The following is a 17,562-nucleotide window of genomic DNA, read 5'->3' on the forward strand; positions in this document are numbered from 1 at the left end:
GCAACCAGCAACTGCATATTAGAAGCACCCAACCATACATCAGCATTATACCAGTAACAGCTACAATACAACAAAAAAGAACAATCAACCCCTACCAATACACCTTCTAATCTGATTTAGATTATAAATAAAATCACTCACTGGGTATTGCCAATCCTCTGATGATGAACTGAGTCAAAGAGCCAATCTAGTTTTGATAAGCTCAGCTAAGACCTCAACATCAGCACTTGCCTTATTAAAAACACACTCGTTCCTTAACTTCCAAATAGACCACAGAGTAACAAGAGGGATTGATCTCCAAAACACCTTTTCTTTCTTCTTAAACTTCACTTCCTCCCACCAATGCATCAGAGAAACAACTGTACTAGGAATTACCCAATGAATCCCCCACCACTTCAACACTGATGACCAAACCTTCCATACAAAGGGGCAATGAAGGAGCACATGTGTTACCGACTCCAAATCTTGTTGATAGAAGCAACACAAAGTACAATTTCCACCAGATAGGACCCCAATTCTCTGTAAGAATACATAAGTCTTTACCTTATGTTTCCAAGCAAGCCAGCCAAAAAAATGAACTTTAGTTGGTAAGATCTTATTCCATAGAAAACTACTAACCTTAAGGTAATTTCCATCTTCCAATGAACAAAGTTTGTATAGAGAAGATATCGAAAAAATACCTGATGTTGTGGCTATCCATTATGGGTAATCAATTCTATATAAGCTTATTGAAGGACCAGTTGAGAGAATAGAGAATAATCTCTACAATTCCACATTTTCCTATTCAAACAACTCTCTTCTAGGTAAAATACTCCACTCCCCTAAGGTATCCTTGAAATCTGCAAACAGGTGAAGAGAACCCCTCTTTTCCTTTGATAAGCTGTACAATCTTGGAAACTTTATTTTCAAACATTGGGAATCACACCACACATCCTCCCAAAATCTGACCCTAAAACCATCCCCCACCCTTACTTTAAAATTATTTTGAAAAGACTCCACTAAAGAAGGGTGTTGATTAGCCACTGAACTAATATCAATCCATAATCTTGACTACGAAGAACTGTTTCCAGGAAAAGGTAGCCAGGTACACTCCTCAAAATTCTACTTACTGTAAATCACTCTCCTCCACAGCGCATTTGTCTCAGAAGCAAATCTCCACCACCACTTGAGTAACAAGCAAGAATTAGTAATTCTAACCTTTCTAATCACCAAACTATCATATATATAGTTTTTTTTTTTTTTTTTTGATTGGCCAAAGAAAATTTTATTGATAATAATCAAAACAAAGGATTACACATCAATAAAAAATCATAGGGAACAAAATTGCATCATAGTTTAAACATGAACATCACATAAATTAATAAAACAATAGTGTAACGTAGAAGGACCTAGTTAGCAATTTTTTGGGGGGTTTGACTTCTTTCAAATTGCCATATCAACTCGAGAGAGTGTTTAGATTGAGTAGGCCCACTTTTGAACCGATTTTGATGATTTGAAGCGTTCATTTTTTAGGTTCCGTTAAGTACAATATTCAGCAAGTATACGTATGAATCATATTTGTTTTAAAAAATAGACGACAAATATAATTTTAAAAATAACCATTTATTTTTTATAATATAAATTTGATTCAAACACATAGTTACTGATATTCGCTTATTTGATTTGTTGCATAAATATTTTACATAGAGAGTCCTAAAGGCGAACAATTCAGATCATCGCAATCAGTCTCAAAATGGGCCAAGCAAACCCAAATGATCCCTTAAGTTGAGATAGGCAATATCAGAAAAATGTAACCCTTTTTTTTTTATTGATTAACAAGAGAAAGTTTATTGATTAAATAAGAGTACATAAATAATTGATGCAAATATCAATAAAGAGAGGCGAGTGTACAAACACCAACAAACTATAAATGACTGATACAAACATCAACAAGCATCAATGACTTTTTATCTCCTTTTTGGAGGGGAGTGAAAAGCAGGAGGCTCATTTAGCTTCTATATGTCTTGATTTTTGAAAACGATTTTAGTCTTTTGAGTTGTGTTGCGATTCGTTTGGTGGATTCATTTGGCATCAAAGAGTTGCATTTGCTTTAGCTTCCTCTATGTTAGCCCTTCGACTCTTGTTTTTCTCGTCTTTTGCGGTATATACTTTTGTTGTTGGTTGCTCGCCAACAAATAGGTTGTTTTCTTTTGTGTTTGCCCATGATTTTGCTACAAGCTTTTGTGTCAAACTAGTTGAGATATGTTCTCCAAACAATGATGTAGCTTCAACACCTAGATTTTTTTGTATTGTTGTAATACTTTTGTGCTTTTACAAATTACACCAATAATATATATATATATATATATATATTTTTGTCAATAAAGAAAGAGGTTTATTAATACCTTAATTTGGATCTTAGATTCACTATTCATAGATAATTTTGTTGTTTCCCTCTTCAAACTATAGATGGCAACAAATCAAATTTTTCCGATTTTGTGTGTAAATTTTTTTAAACTCAATTATTTTAGTGATGCAATTTTATATTTTACTATAAACTTAACAGTTTTAACTAAACTTTACCCTATCCAATCAATACTATCTCAAACCATTTATATTAAAGTCAAGTCAGAACAAATAAAATTGAGTTGGGAAATTTTGCCATCCATGCATCAAACTGAAAATAAAAAATATAAAAAAAAAATCATTTTTAATTCTTTACACTTAGACAACAACGGAAAAATTGGATTTGATTTTCCCTTTACTCATTTTTTTTTTTTTTTTTTTCCATATTGCAAATCCCACTCCAAATAGCAATACCATGGTTATATAGGGAGATTCACCCTCCATCTACTCACGGGGTAACAATTTGATGATCTTGGAATAATATTTCAGACCATTTAAGTTTTGATTTGACACTTGGCTAGTTATTTCTAAGAAAATAATATAAAGTGATAAATTCAATTATTTATATCAATGAAAATCAAATTGGAACACTCATGTGTGAATCTACACTCATTTATGAACACATATCTTCACCAAACAAATGAAACAAACCAATAGGCAAAGAACAAATTAATCCTTAAATAATTAGGAAAAGTTTACAATTTATCAATTCAACTGAACATGGAAATCTAAACGTTGGTATTTGGAAACGAAATTATTGAAGCTTGGAACACAGAAATAAGAGAATTTTTAAAAGATTCGGGACATGGATTTCTTCTGCTTGGCTCAATTGAAAACCCTACAATTTTTTCTAATTTCCCGGCATTTCCAACAAGAACTTCAATTCCCCCCATCTTCACTATCGCCTTTGCGAAACCTTGTTGGAACCCAATCGCATTGCTTGCAAAACCCGTCACAATAGGAGCACTACCTTTATCCAAGGCAAATTCTTGATCAATTTGCATCACACCTCTCTTTAACTTAATTTGATGGTAGTACTCGTTATCAAATACGAAAGATGTGTTTTGATCAAAAAATGCAGTCGGGTCAAGTTTCCCAGACCCTTGGAAGTTCGAAAGTCGATCTTGAAAAAAACCACAGTGAGCAACACCAATAGTATGTGCACCCAAAAGGGTGACCATGTCCTTGAGAGTGAGTTTTTTGGCTATGAAGAATTTGAGTGCCTGTGAGATAGAAAGGGATGGGCCTGGCAAGTTCACAAGGTTCGGATTAGAGGCCAAACCATCTCGTCTGCCGGTTGGGACAGCGTAGTTGGGCCCACCGGCTAGGGCCACCGAGTCTCAGGTTGCTAGGGTTATGATATCGACATAAGAGACTATTCTGGGACATGCGGCCTCAAGGTTTGACTTGGCCTGGTCGATGAGATCAAATCCTCGGACAGACTGGTTTGGAAAGGCATCTTTTTCGGATTGCATAGTCTGTGTTAAGTCAATGAGTATGGATGCATCACAACCCTGTAAACAATTTTCATCAGACAAAAGAATTAGAGCTTTGTAATCATGCATAAATGTGTAATTCTTTTAAAATGAAACAAAATGGAACTTGGAGGTAAAATTATTTTACTTGACTGTATTTGACCAAACTTGATTCTAATAGAAAATATTTTGGAGAGCATTAATAGGGTAGGGTCGAGTGTAAAGGTAGGTAGGCCAAATTGTCAAAATTAGTGTAAAGTTTGAAATTGTATGACTAAGATAATTGAGTTTAAAGTTAAGAACACCCGCACAAAATTCGAAAATCTCGACCCATTGCCATCCCAAACTTAAAGTTTGATATTGTTGAATATATAGGCCGTCTTGATGCTTCGTGTTTTTTTTTTTTTTTTTTTTTTATGTTTTCTTATTTTTAAATTTTTTTAAAGTTAATAAAATCATAAAAATTTAGACATAATTTAAGTTTAATGTGATAATATCATTTGTAAAACAACACAACCACAAAGAGCCAAATCATTCTCTATAAAAATGTTGTACATTAATTATGTTTGTGTATCATTACTTTAAAATTGAAACTTGTTGTATCATTATGTTTTAATTTTCTATTTGTATAACCGTATAAATCTGTAATTAATATCAACTGCTATATTTTGGGTTCTAGCCTAGGACTCCTAATATCAATGCAACCCGGTTCTCCCATAAGAATGAAAATCAACGTGAATTGACCCGGCCACTATATGTATCGGTTCGTAACTAATATAGCTGTTCACCGCCAATACCATTGATTGAGATGAATCTCCTCCTCTCTCTACTTTCTAATCATATGTATGAGTTACAAAATATTGAATGAAAGAGTCATCCCATGCTCAATTTTTTTTTTATTTTTTTCAACTGTTAAATTCTTATCCATTTTGATACATTTTCCTGGGAAAAGTATCAGAGACTTATTCTAGGCATATATTTGAACGTTCAACATAATTAATTTAATTTACTTTGCTAAACGTAATTGAGAGATTAATGTTGAATTTAAAATGATTGATTCTTTTTTAAATAAACTAATTTACACTTCATATTTATTTAATTTCTTAATTGATGTTATGAATTAAATTAACAAAGCATGAAAAATTAATAAACAAAAAATGATACAATTGAAACTTCATGACTAATTTGATAAAAGCTGCAAACTATAAATATAATTTATAATTTGTTCATTTTTATATCAAATTCAATTATTGTCCGAAGCGATGTGGCATTTGTTTATAATATCATTTATATAACAGTAAGACTATGGAGCCTTCCCAATTTACCCGAAAATTACAAACTGGCCAATTGTCAACCCACCTCAAAGTGGAGGCTTTTAAGGAAAAAGTAGCTTTCCAATTAATTAAGTTATCAATTTGTTATTACTATACAGAGACGAGTAGAGAGAATCCCCCCCCCCCCTCTTCAAAATATGTCTTGGGATTGTAGTATCATGATACACACAACTAAAAAATAAAATAAAATAAATACGTGATCCAAATATATATAATTTTGTTTGGTTGAGTTTTTAGAGTTTGTGCCCTAATTTCTTTTTTCAAAAGTTAGAAATTAGTTTTGACAAAAATAAATATTAAAAAACACATTTTAAAATTTTAAAATTATTATTTACCAAAAAAGGGAAAATCATATAAAAAGAATGAGTTTTTTTTTTCCAAAGTCATTTTTGAAATTTTTTAGAATTTTTTAGAATTTTTTTTTGGGGGAGGGGGGGGGGGGGTTGAAAAAACAAACAAACAAATTGAATGAGAAACATTGACATAGGTTCATTGATTTTTTAATCAAAAGAAAAGAAAAAAAATGTTCATATTTAAAGATGAATTTATTCTTTTGGTAAATTGTTTATATGAGGCTTAACTAAATTAATTGGTAATCACATATCACATATTTATGTGAGGCTCTTTATTTTATTTTTTTATTATTTATTCATTTTATTTTATTTTTTTAATGTACGTGAGTTTTATTAATAATCTCTTATTTAGATTCATATTAATTTATTCTCTCTTTATATGAGTAATATTAATTGAATTATGTTAAGGCAAGTTTATTGTAGCAATTTGAAAATTCTCTTTGCTTGAGTGTAAGAGTGAGCGCTTGAGCAGTCTTTTCAGGCGTTCAGTGCATTGCTCTGCAGTCTAAGATTTTGCTAGTATGTAATGGCACTCGAGTGCAAGTTTATCCCCTTGAACGGTCTGTTCATTTTGCTGTTGGAGATATTGGGAGTTTGTCATATTCACTTGAGCGCAGATTTTACTGCTCGAGTGGTCTTCTATCTCTCATGCTCGAGCGCCCGTTTCGCCGCTTGAGCGATCTATTTGGGATCAGCTGTTTGAAGTCACTTTTTTGGTCAAATCTCTTTCACTCTTTATACTCTTTTCTATTTCTCTCTCTCTCTCTCTCCCCCCCTCTATTTCCATGCTTCAAGCTCTTATACTTTGGATTTCATCTCTTTAGAGTGAAAATCTCACCCTAATTCCTTATACTAGAACATAGAGCACGACGAGAGTTTTATTTTGATTCGAGCAGATCATCTTTTCGTTGTGGTTAAATTTTTGGATTTTCTCCTCTTCTTTTCCAGAGGTAGGGATTTCTTTTCTTTTCTTCAATATTTTGCTATAGATATACTTGTGGTATTTTATGTTGGAAAAATTTGAATTTAAATTTACTCCAATGGTTGTGTCTCTTGAGATGGAAGAGTGTGTCCTTTTGAAGGCTCACAACCTTTCTGAAGAGTCACATAGAAGTCTATATATTCCATCTCCCTCACTTCAATTTGGTCAGTGAATTGTCATTTTCTTCTTCACTTTGCATTATTCTTCATATTTTCTGAGTCTCATTTTCCTATAAAGAGAGTTCATGCACAGCAAAGTTCGCTAGGTTTGCAATAGTAGTGCTGCTAGTGCAAGACATTGATCGTTGTATCCTGGGAGATAGACGTCCACTCAACCGTAAGTACCATAGCGGGGCGAATCTGTCTTAAGATTGTTAGAAAAAATAGTACCAAACTATAAGGAAAATATAAATTAAAAATATATAAATGCTTTTTAGGCAAAACCAAAAACTGAAATATATCAACATAATAACGTGATAAAACTTACAGTACATAAAAAGGATAAAACCTGATCGAGTCAAGTGTGTGACACTCTTTCCTTAAGACAGATTCGTCCTTGAAAGCCACTTTGGTAATTGTCGACATAGTCAACAATACTGGATAAGACAAATAAGATGTAAATGTATTTATACAGTGATATTTATATTCCATGTTGAGATTGGAATTAAGGATTGCAGTAAACAAAAAGAAATTAATTATGGCTAAAGAAATATCATTTGACAAAGTGTTGTGGCCACAACCGGTATTAGTCATTTCTTCTTTGTACTGCAAAAGCAAGTTATGAAGTTTAATTGTATTTTAGACAAATTGGTATTGTGATTATATTCACAAAGCAATTTACATCTTGTTATTTAGTTCAAGTACGCCAATTAATGATATGTTTTGATTTATCTCAGAATTGTGGGGGTGTATTAATATTTGTGTGTAATTATACACCAGCAAGAGAAATTAAGTTTCCTTGGAATGCTTAAAATGTCGGGTGCTTGGAAAATTTTACCTAAGTAACGATTCCGATTGTAGGTCCACAAAGAATCTCAATTCTTTTTATAGGTCAAAGTTGGAGTAGAAGCAAATATGGTTTCATTTACTCCTAAGGAACACCTCTATGTTTAATATTTAAATTTGAAAATAGAAGTGACATAGAGTAACGGTAAGTCTCGATATAATCAAAGACTTAATACCGTAAGACATTTGCTTTTAGTTGTGCATATTGTCCAAGGGTAATATAGTGGATCCACGAACCACTCAATGATATATAACTGAGAAGGTCAAACGGAAAAATAGCGGCCGCTAAACAAAAGTTTGACTAAAAAGCAAATGAGGGAAAGTTTATCGAGGGGAATGTGATTAAAGCCTATTACATCAGAGTCATCATAATGGTAACCCTACTTAGATGACTGGAGATCCCAAAAACTAAGTTCAAAGGGACAACTAAGTTATGTGTGGCTCGCCAGAAATCACTAAAGGAGTCTAACTTCTATCCATTCCTATGATGAGAGTGATATTTGCAACATGTGTTGTATGTAGGGGACTTAGGGTAAGCTATGCTTTTAATGATCACTTATATCTTGAAAACCCTAGAGGGGTCTCTTTCAAGAGGAGTATTTAAGAGACTCGAAATAAGGATCACCTATATGAGTATGAAGGGGCCGCTTCTATGAGAATTGATAAGGCTAAATTTTCTAAAGCACTCATGAAACATCAGGACTTGCCCAAGGCCAAAATGGGTACAATCGTGAGAACTAAACTGTGTTTGGAGATATTCTGTGTGAATTCTATTGTCTTGGCTTACACAAATGGCTGAACAGTTCAAGGCATCACGTCCATTGATTAGCTAGTAAGTCCGATAGGCTTTCACTAGGGAAGGTTCAAAGCTGAAAGCTACCTATCCCGATGCAGGGTATTTCCTTAATGTACTCTCTCTTTGTCTGCATGTTGTTGCACGTCCTTTCCGTAAATTTCATTCATGTGGGGGATTGTTGGAAAAATTTGAATTTAAATTTACTCCAATGGTTGTGTCTCTTGAGATGGAAGAGTGTGTCCTTTTGAAGGCTCACAACCTTTCTGAAGAGTCACATAGAAGTCTATATATTCCATCTCCCTCACTTCAATTTGGTCAGTGAATTGTCATTTTCTTCTTCACTTTGCATTATTCTTCATATTTTCTGAGTCTCATTTTCCTATAAAGAGAGTTCATGCACAGCAAAGTTCGCTAGGTTTGCAATAGTAGTGCTGCTAGTGCAAGACATTGATCGTTGTATCCTGAGAGATAGACGTCCAGTGAATCCTAAGCATCGGTGGAAGGACGAATCTGTCTTAAGGAAAGAGTGTCACACACTCGACTCGATCAGGTTTTATCCTTTTTATGTACTGTAAGTTTTATCACGTTATTATGTTGATATATTTCAGTTTTTGGTTTTGCCTAAAAAGCATTTATATATTTTTAATTTATATTTTCCTTATAGTTTGGTACTATTTTTTCTAACATTTTACTATTGCATAAAATCGTGGGTTGGAAGGAGATTTGTGAAAAATATGTAGATGTGAGTTAGGGTTTTGAATATAAGGAGTAAATCTTATATTTTAATGTTGATCTTGAGAACTTGAAGTCAATGAAACTTGATTATGAAGATTGAAATAAAAAGCCCTAATTATTTTCTATTTAATAATGTTGGGAAATGAGATTAATTGTTAATCTCTTGATTTTTCTTTGAACCATATTGATTATTATGGAAAGAGATGTGATATAAGAAGAGAAATAAGAAAATGGGCATCAAAATTTGTTTAATTGTAATTTTATGATGATTAGAAAGAAATTGATTAAGTGGTTAACTTATTTATGTGAGACAAGCAAATGAATAATTGTTACGTGATTGAACATGTTGTAATTGTGAATAATGGAAATTAAATTCAATTGAATATAGGATTTGCACTATGTTATGTCTTGTTGGTGAGGTTTAGATTTATTAAAATTTTGAGAGTTGTGTTATATAATGATTAGAGATTTTGTCTTTGGCCATCAGTCGATGATGATGTTTATTGTTGTAGAATAGGCTATACATATTACATGTTGTTGATTGATTATTTAATTTAGAACGTTATGGAAGGTGATGAGCGATATGAAGGGTTCGTTTCCTTCCAACTTGTGACTGGTCAAAACATGGCGCATTGACAAAGATTATGCATTCCTTCTAGTTTGAGCTTGGTAAAGCGTGGTTGGAGGTTTTGCATTCCTTCTAGATAACGACTGGTAAAGCGTGGCGCATAGAGATAAGGTTTGCTTACCTTTTGGCTTGTGATCGGTAAAACATGTGAATTGTTGAGGTTATATGGAGGTTTCACTTTTGTTCCAACTAGCTACTAGTAAAGCATGGCATGTTGAGATAAGTCACAATATCTTTCGGTTAGCGCCAAGTAAATCGTGTTGTGGTTTGGGGACTCGTTATTAAAGAGATTTGGTATCATTGAATTCATTAAACTCATATAGTAATGTATTTGATCTATACATACAACAAGTCTTATATCATAACCATGGTTTATATAAACTCAACATCTAACAGTTTATTAACTACAGTAAAATAACAACCTAACTAACCCTAACTCTATTAGTTATTCAGTTAGTCTAGGAAGTTGATCTGATGGTTGTTGTTGATCTGATGGTTATTGTTGGTCTGATGATGGTTGTTGTGGTGGTTTATCATTCCCTCGCAAGCTGATGGGTGAAGGCACAACCAACAGTTTGGACTGAAGCAAGTGAAAGCGAGCAACTGATAGAGGCTTTGTAAGAATGTCTGTTATCTTATCAGAAGAGGCGACATATTGGACAGACAAAAACTTGGCGGCCACTCGTTCGCGAACATAATGATAGTCGACTTTGATATGCTTAGAACGAGCATGGAAGACAGGATTAGAGATGGCAGAAAGATTGTCGCACCAGAGAGTAAAAGTGGGAAAAAAGATATGAAGATTTGTAAGAAGCATGCCCAACCAGCTAAGCTCAGCAGTAGTTTGAGCTAACGCGCGATATTTCGCATCAGATGATGATCGAGAGACAATGGGTTGTTTCTTGGCCGACCAAGAAACCAAGTTGGGACCAAGAAAGATACAAAACCCAGTAGTAGAGCGGCGATCAACAAAGCTGCCAGCCCAATCAGAGTCCGAGTAAGCATGGAGAATAAGAGGACCATGAGAAAACAGAAGACCAAAATGGATAATACCTTTGACATAGCATAAGATACGTTTGACAGCATGAAAATGACTAACCAGAGGACAGTGCATATGCTGGCAAGCTGAATTGATAGCAAAAGCCAAGTCCGGACGAGTAATAGTTAAGTATTGAAGGGCACCCACAAGACTTCGATAAAGAGAAGGGTTGTCAAAAGGTAGCTCAACATTAGAATGAGAAGACAGAGAGGATTTGATAGCCATAGGAGAAGCATAGACCTTACAATTGAGCATTCCAACTTTAGCCAAAATTTCTGTAGCATACTTAGCTTGATTAAGGAAGAAACCAGTTAAAGAGGAGATGACAGAGATGCCAAGAAAATAGTTGATGAAACCTAACTCTTTCATAGAAAAAATAGTGTGCATGTGAGCAAGAAGAGAGGTAATGAAGGAAGGATCACTACCAGTAACAAGGATATCATCAACATAGATAACCAAAATGGTAAGAGAAGTAGAGGTTTTGCGAACAAACAATGAGAAGTCACAGTGACTGGAAAGAAAACCTTGAGAGAGAAGGTAGGAGGAAAAAGTGGAAAACCAGGCTCTTCGAGCTTGCTTAAGGCCATGCAAGGCTTTGTGAAGGTTGCAGACCAAATGAGGGCGAGTGGAATCAATAAACCCCTGAGGTTGGGATATGTAAACCTCTTCATCCAACACTCCATGTAAGAAAGCATTACTGATGTCAAGCTGTTTGATAGACCAATTGAAGTGAAGAGCAAGACACAACAAAATGCGAATGGTAGGTTGCTTGGCCACATGACTGGAAGTTTCCTGGAAATCCACACCCTCTTCTTGAAGATAGCCCTTAGCTACCAACCGGGCTTTGTACTGAGCAATGGAGCTATCGGAGTGAGTCTTTAATCTGTATACCCATTTACATCGAATGGCCTATTTGTTGGGTGGTAAAGAAGCAAGAGACCAAGTGGACTACTTTTGTAGAGCCTGATACTCTTCAAGCATAGCTTGAGTCCAAGAAGGAGACTGAGAAGCTTCTTTGAAGGAAGAAGGTTCAGTTACAGAAGTGGCAACAAAGGCAGTAGCAGGAAGATGAGACTTAGACCTGGTGACCATAGGATGAATATTGTGAGAAGCTTGAGATGGAAATGGTAAATCAATAGTCAAGGTAGAGATAGGAATAGACGGAGCTAGTGGGTGTGTTGGGGCAATTGCTGGTGGAGTTGATGGAGGAACAGACAGAGTTGCGGTTATTGGAGGAGCAAACAGAGATGTTGGTGGAACTGTGGGTGATGAAAATGCTGTAAAAGCATACAGAGGAGCAAACAAAGATGTTGGTGGAGCTGTTGGTGATGGAAATGCTGGAGAAGCAGACTGAGAAGTTGATGAGATGACTGCAGCTGCAGTTGGTGCTGGGGCTGCAGGGACAGTAGCTGCTAGATGAGACATGGGAAGGATATTGGATATAGTTTGTGGACTAACATGCGGAGAAGAGGTAGACTAGAAAAAGGAATATAACTGAGGATGAGAGGGAGATGAAGAAGACAGCGAAGAAGAAGAAGAAAAAGATGCTCATCAAAAACAACATGGCGAGACGTGTAAATTTTGTTGGTGATAGGATCCAAACACTAATATCCTTTAATAGCAGGATATTAACCAATAAAGACACAAGGAATGGAGCGAGGTTGAAGTTTGTGAGAAGTATATGGTTTTAACCAAGGATAACAACGGCAACCAAAAGTACGAAGAAAAGAGTAATCAGGTGGCTTATGAAAGAGAACCTCAAAGGGACTGAGAAATTGAAGTTTAGCTGTAGGAAGTCGGTTGATAAAAACAACTGCAGTAGCCAATGCATCAAACTATAACGGCAAGGGTAAGGAAGAGTGATGCATAAGAGCAATAATTGTTTCAATGAGATGGCAATGCTTTCTTTTGGCAACCCCATTCTGTGCAGGAGTATAAGGACATGTGAGCTGATGCAAGATGCCTTTGGAGGACAAAAAATTCTGAAATTCTTTAGCTAGATATTCACCACCATTATCACTTCGTAAAATTTGAAGAGAAGTAGTAAATTGTGATTCAACCATGGCCTTGAATTCAAGAAATTTTGAAAAGACTTCACTTTTAAAATGCAGAGGATATAACCAAGTAAATTTACTGAAGTCATCAATGAAAACAACATAGTATTTAAATCTGGATACAGAAGTAGAGAAAGGGGCCCCTACATCTGAGTGTATTAAAGTAAAGGGCTTATTAACAGTAGAATTTGACAAAGTAATTGGTAATCTATGTGTCTTAGAGACACAACAATGAGAACATAAACCAGTGGTAGTGTGTGAAAAGGAAGAAAGTTTAGAAGTAGTAGCAGTGTGTTGAAGTTTCTGGAATGATGGATGACCTAATCTGAAATGCCAATTAGGTGCAGAAGTAGAAATACTGTGATAGCAAGTAGCTGGATGTGAAGCTGACTGTGAACTAGATGGAGAAAGCTGATAAAGACCATTAGAATGGCAACATTTATGCAAAATTCTGTTAGTAGCCTTGTCCTGAATTGTAAAGGTATTAGTATCAAAGTGATAGAACAGTTGTTGTCAGAAGTGAGTTGGTGAACAGAGAGCAAATTAGAAGAAATGGAAGGCACATGGAGAATTTTGTTAAGAAGGAGAGAAGAAGGTGTTGGAAGAATACCTTTACCTATATTGTGAATAGGAAGTGAGGAACCATCTCCAATAGTGACTTGATCTGGACCATGATAGGGCTCATGTAAAGAGAAATTAGTTAGATCATTAGTAATGTGATCAGAGGCTGTGGAATCAATGTACCAGGCAACTTGTGGTGAAGGTGGTGATGCAGAAACAACATAAGCTTTAGGAGTAGAACGAGATTAAGACTAAAAAGAATTATCCATTCTGTACCAGCACTCTAAGGCAGAATGATTCATTTTGCCACAAATCTGACGGATAACAGCAGATGAGGAACAATGAGGAGCATGTTGTGAAGCATGTTGATAAGACTGCTGAGACTACTGAAAACCAGAAAGCCTTCCTCCTCTTCGAAAACCTCTATAAAATCGGCTGCCATTTCTGTTGAAATTGCCTCTATAGCCTCGACCTCCTCCAGAATTAGTAACAGCAGAAGTGCTTCCAAAAGACCTAAAATTGGACGAATAAGATCTGTGACCACTAGTGGATGCATAAGCAAATGGAATTTCAGAGGCATGAGTATGCTTAAGAACATGTTCAACATGAATCTCTTCAGGACAAAGTAAAGAGCACAAGGACTCTATGGAAATTGGATCTGATCTTACTCGGATTGTGGTCTTGAATGCACTGTATTCATCAGGAAGACCATTGAGAATTATGAGAACTAAATCTTCATCATTCACAGAAGAAGCAACTAAATGCCAATTAATCTGCAATGGCTTTGATTTGAGACAAATACTTTTCCATAGTGGATCCTTTTTTAGCCAATTGACCAGGCTTATTCTTTAACTGATGGATGTGTGATCGAGATAAGGAAGTGAATCTCTTCTCAAGAACAGACCAAACCTCACCATTGGTTATGCAATGGAAAACAGAGGTGAAAATTGTTGGAGATAGGGTTGCAGTGATGCAACTCAATAAATGTGCATCAATGGTTAACCATTGTGCATGTTCTGGATTCAGAATTGCTTTAATGCTTGCATCAACTACAGTAGGAGAAGGACAGTTCTTCGATCTATCAACACAACAGAGGAGTTTTGTTGTTTTAAGTATATTGTGCCTGTTTGGCAGAAATTATTTACAGCTTATTTTAGCTTTCAGTTTAATTTAAGCTATTTTGACGTGTTTGGTTTAGCTTATAGCTTATAGCTTATAGCTTTGTGGAAGTCAGAAATCAGCTTATTCTTTGAGTGGGGCAGGAGATGCTTTAAGAATAAGCTGGAAATCAGCTTAAGCTGAAAGTTATAAGTTATAAGCTGTTTAGGCATAAGCTATAAGCACTTTCCCACAGCTCTACCAAATAGGGCTATTAAGCAATTGATTCTTCCAGATGATGTAGTTGGATGAATCCAACTTAACAGTCACAAACTAACTCAGATTTGAAATGAGAACAGAAAGATTTGATGGAAGAGGAGAATCAGCATCATCCATTGATGAAGACATTTGTGACTCTGTCAATGATCACAAATTTGCTGGATCACAAATCTGCCATTGAAGGACCACAACTTGTTGAAGCTAAAGAGGCTCTGATACCATAAAAAGATTTGGTATTATTGAATTCATTAAACTCATAGAGTAACGTATTTGATCTATATATACAACAAGTCTTATATCCTAACCATGGTTTACATAAACTCAACATCTTACAGTTTATTAACTATAGCAAAATAACAACCTAACTAACTCTAACTGTATTAGTTATTCAGTTAATCTGGGAAGTTGATCTGATGGTTGTTGTTGATCTGATGATGGTTGTTGTGGTGGTTTATCAGTTATAGTCAGCTTTGTGGTATTGGATTGAAAGGTACCCAACTGTCCTTTTAGGCCGAGGTAGGTAAATATCGGAGTATATGAAGGTGTTTTATCGTTGAATGACTTGTGGTATATTGATATACAATGATGTACACGATGGATGTAATTACTATGTCTTGAATTGTCAGTGATATCATAATCAGTTACTTAATTTTATGGAATGGTAGATGGGTGGAAGTGAGAGTGTAATCAACTATATGAGAAATCGTTTTTGTGAAATTAAATGGATTTGAGAAAATTATTTCTTTGAGATATGAGAAAATTATTTCTATGACTCGTAAAAATAAGAAAATAAATGAGTTTTATTGTGTTATTAAATATGGATCCTCTTTAAAAGATATACGTACGTATTTGTATTTTGAATATAAAAAGACACCTTATATATGTGCTTATAACTCGAGCATCATGATCATGTTATTCAATAAAATGTTATTGTTTTGAACCACTGTGGATCTCTACTGGACCATTATGTTCATCCTAATCGTTGAATAATTTTTCAGGTATGGAGTCGGTTACATCGAGCAAGGATCAAGAAGTTGATTTTTATTGAGGGTTAATGTGTCGTAAAAATGACGTCGTTTCTTCATTGTAATTATTTATTTTGTAACATTCTATGTAAGCCTAAGGGCACAGATTGTAATCTGTTGTAATTGTGTACTTCATCATTTGTATTATATGAGAGAGAATATTCCTTTTATTCATTGTAATCTTGCTTCCACACTTATGTTATATAATTGGACTTTAATGAAGAATTTGGTAATGTATCCGAATAATAAAATTTGGGGGCATTATAGTTATTGTGTGTATATATATATATATATATATATATTTCCTTTTAAATAAAAACAACCTCCATATTGAGGTGTACTACTATGTGGGCAGTTGGTAAATTTTTGGATAAATTAGGGAGGTTTCCTGGACTTATTGATGATATCAGCTTCCCGACGACCCAATGACTAAAGAGAGAAGTAGTCCGCGTGTCTTAAACCAGCCCTTTGACATCTTTATCCTGCAAAACAAGACCAAAAGGATTTATCGATGGGTGTCTTCCTTTTCGGTTCTTTGATGGAGAAGTTAGACATTTTGCTTGAGGATATAGATATAGATGATATGATAATAGTGTGCTGAATGTGTCATACATGGGTAGGGTTTCTTACTTGATACCTCAACGGATTTGTGGCATCCCTCTTAGAGGGTGCAGCATGGTGTATTTGCCTTGGGAGCCATGTTTTTGACATTCTTACGGGGTCAGGTAGTAGGTGAGGGTCCAGAATTCTAATGTTGTCTGACCACCACTTTTGGTGCTAGTAAGGTTTAATGGGAAATTGACCTTACTATTGGGGTTGGCCACCTTGGTCCTCAAGTTAGATGACCAATCGAGCTGGCTCGTAGTGTTGAGCTTGGTCTTCTCTCTCCACGAAGGGTGTGGGCCAGATTAGGGTCTTGGGCCTTTGTGTCGAGTTGGGCCCCGATCATCAATATCAATGTAATAAATGAAAGATGAGCTAAAACATCAAATAAATAAAAGATAAGTAATTTGAATATAAAAATTTGATGATCATAGCATTTAGTTGAAAGAAATTCTTGTTAAAGATAAATATTTCATAGCAAATAATAGTATTATTTTTTACTAGGAAAGGTAAGGAAGTATCAAACCAGAAGATAATAAATCCAAATAATGAAAGGGACAATGATAATGAAATGAAATGAAATGAAGCCCATGGCTTCTTTGGTTGCATGCCTTTATAACAACTTTTGAAATTTACTTTTGTTAGATTATTAAATTAAATATATATAAATATTATTTAATTTATAAAGAAAAGAAAAAAGTGACACGTACCACTTATATGAATAAAATCAATTTAATAAAATTAATATTAATAATTAACATGGCTTATGATAGGAAATTATTTCATTATACATTGTGAAATAATATTGAAGTAGTTTTTATTTTTTATTTTTTATTAGCTATTGAAATTGGTAATTACTAAAGTGTGTGTGCTTTTTTTTTTTTTCAACATTTAAGAGGGGCTGGGTCCATTTGCGGTCTCTCCGTGCTTCTTCCCCTCTAGTTTGCGGTGGGTAAGGATTTACATTTTGAAAGGGAGACATTAGAGAGAAAATGAAGGGTAAATTAGTTATTTTATATTTTTCTCACCATTTTATAACTAATTGACATTTTTTCATGTATATTGTAATCATTTTAGATTCTCCATATTTTGCAAATCTTTTTTGATTAATTCATTTATTTTAGGAGAAATTATAAATTAATGATAATTTTCAAAATAATTACAAATTTATAATATTAACTATTAATTAAAAACTAATTTTTCAAACTTAC

General features: G+C 34.5%; 1 long non-coding RNA gene and 1 pseudogene across 1 annotated transcript; one reads left to right on the forward strand and one right to left on the reverse strand.

The window, feature by feature from the left end:
* Nucleotides 1-3,210: 3,210 nt before the first annotated feature.
* LOC114290130 (peroxidase 44 pseudogene) lies at nt 3,211-3,950 on the reverse strand (annotated as a pseudogene).
* Nucleotides 3,951-5,963: 2,013 nt separating this feature from the next.
* Nucleotides 5,964-15,922, forward strand: LOC114290131 (uncharacterized). The gene is made up of 2 exons (XR_003638886.2): nt 5,964-6,497; nt 15,722-15,922. It is a non-coding gene; the product is annotated as an uncharacterized LOC114290131 (long non-coding RNA).
* The last annotated feature ends 1,640 nt before the right edge of the window (nt 15,923-17,562 follow it).

This window comes from Camellia sinensis, chromosome 12 (genome assembly GCF_055761805.1).
Source record: "Camellia sinensis isolate YWXY chromosome 12, ASM5576180v1, whole genome shotgun sequence".
Classification (NCBI taxonomy): Eukaryota; Viridiplantae; Streptophyta; class Magnoliopsida; order Ericales; family Theaceae; genus Camellia; species Camellia sinensis.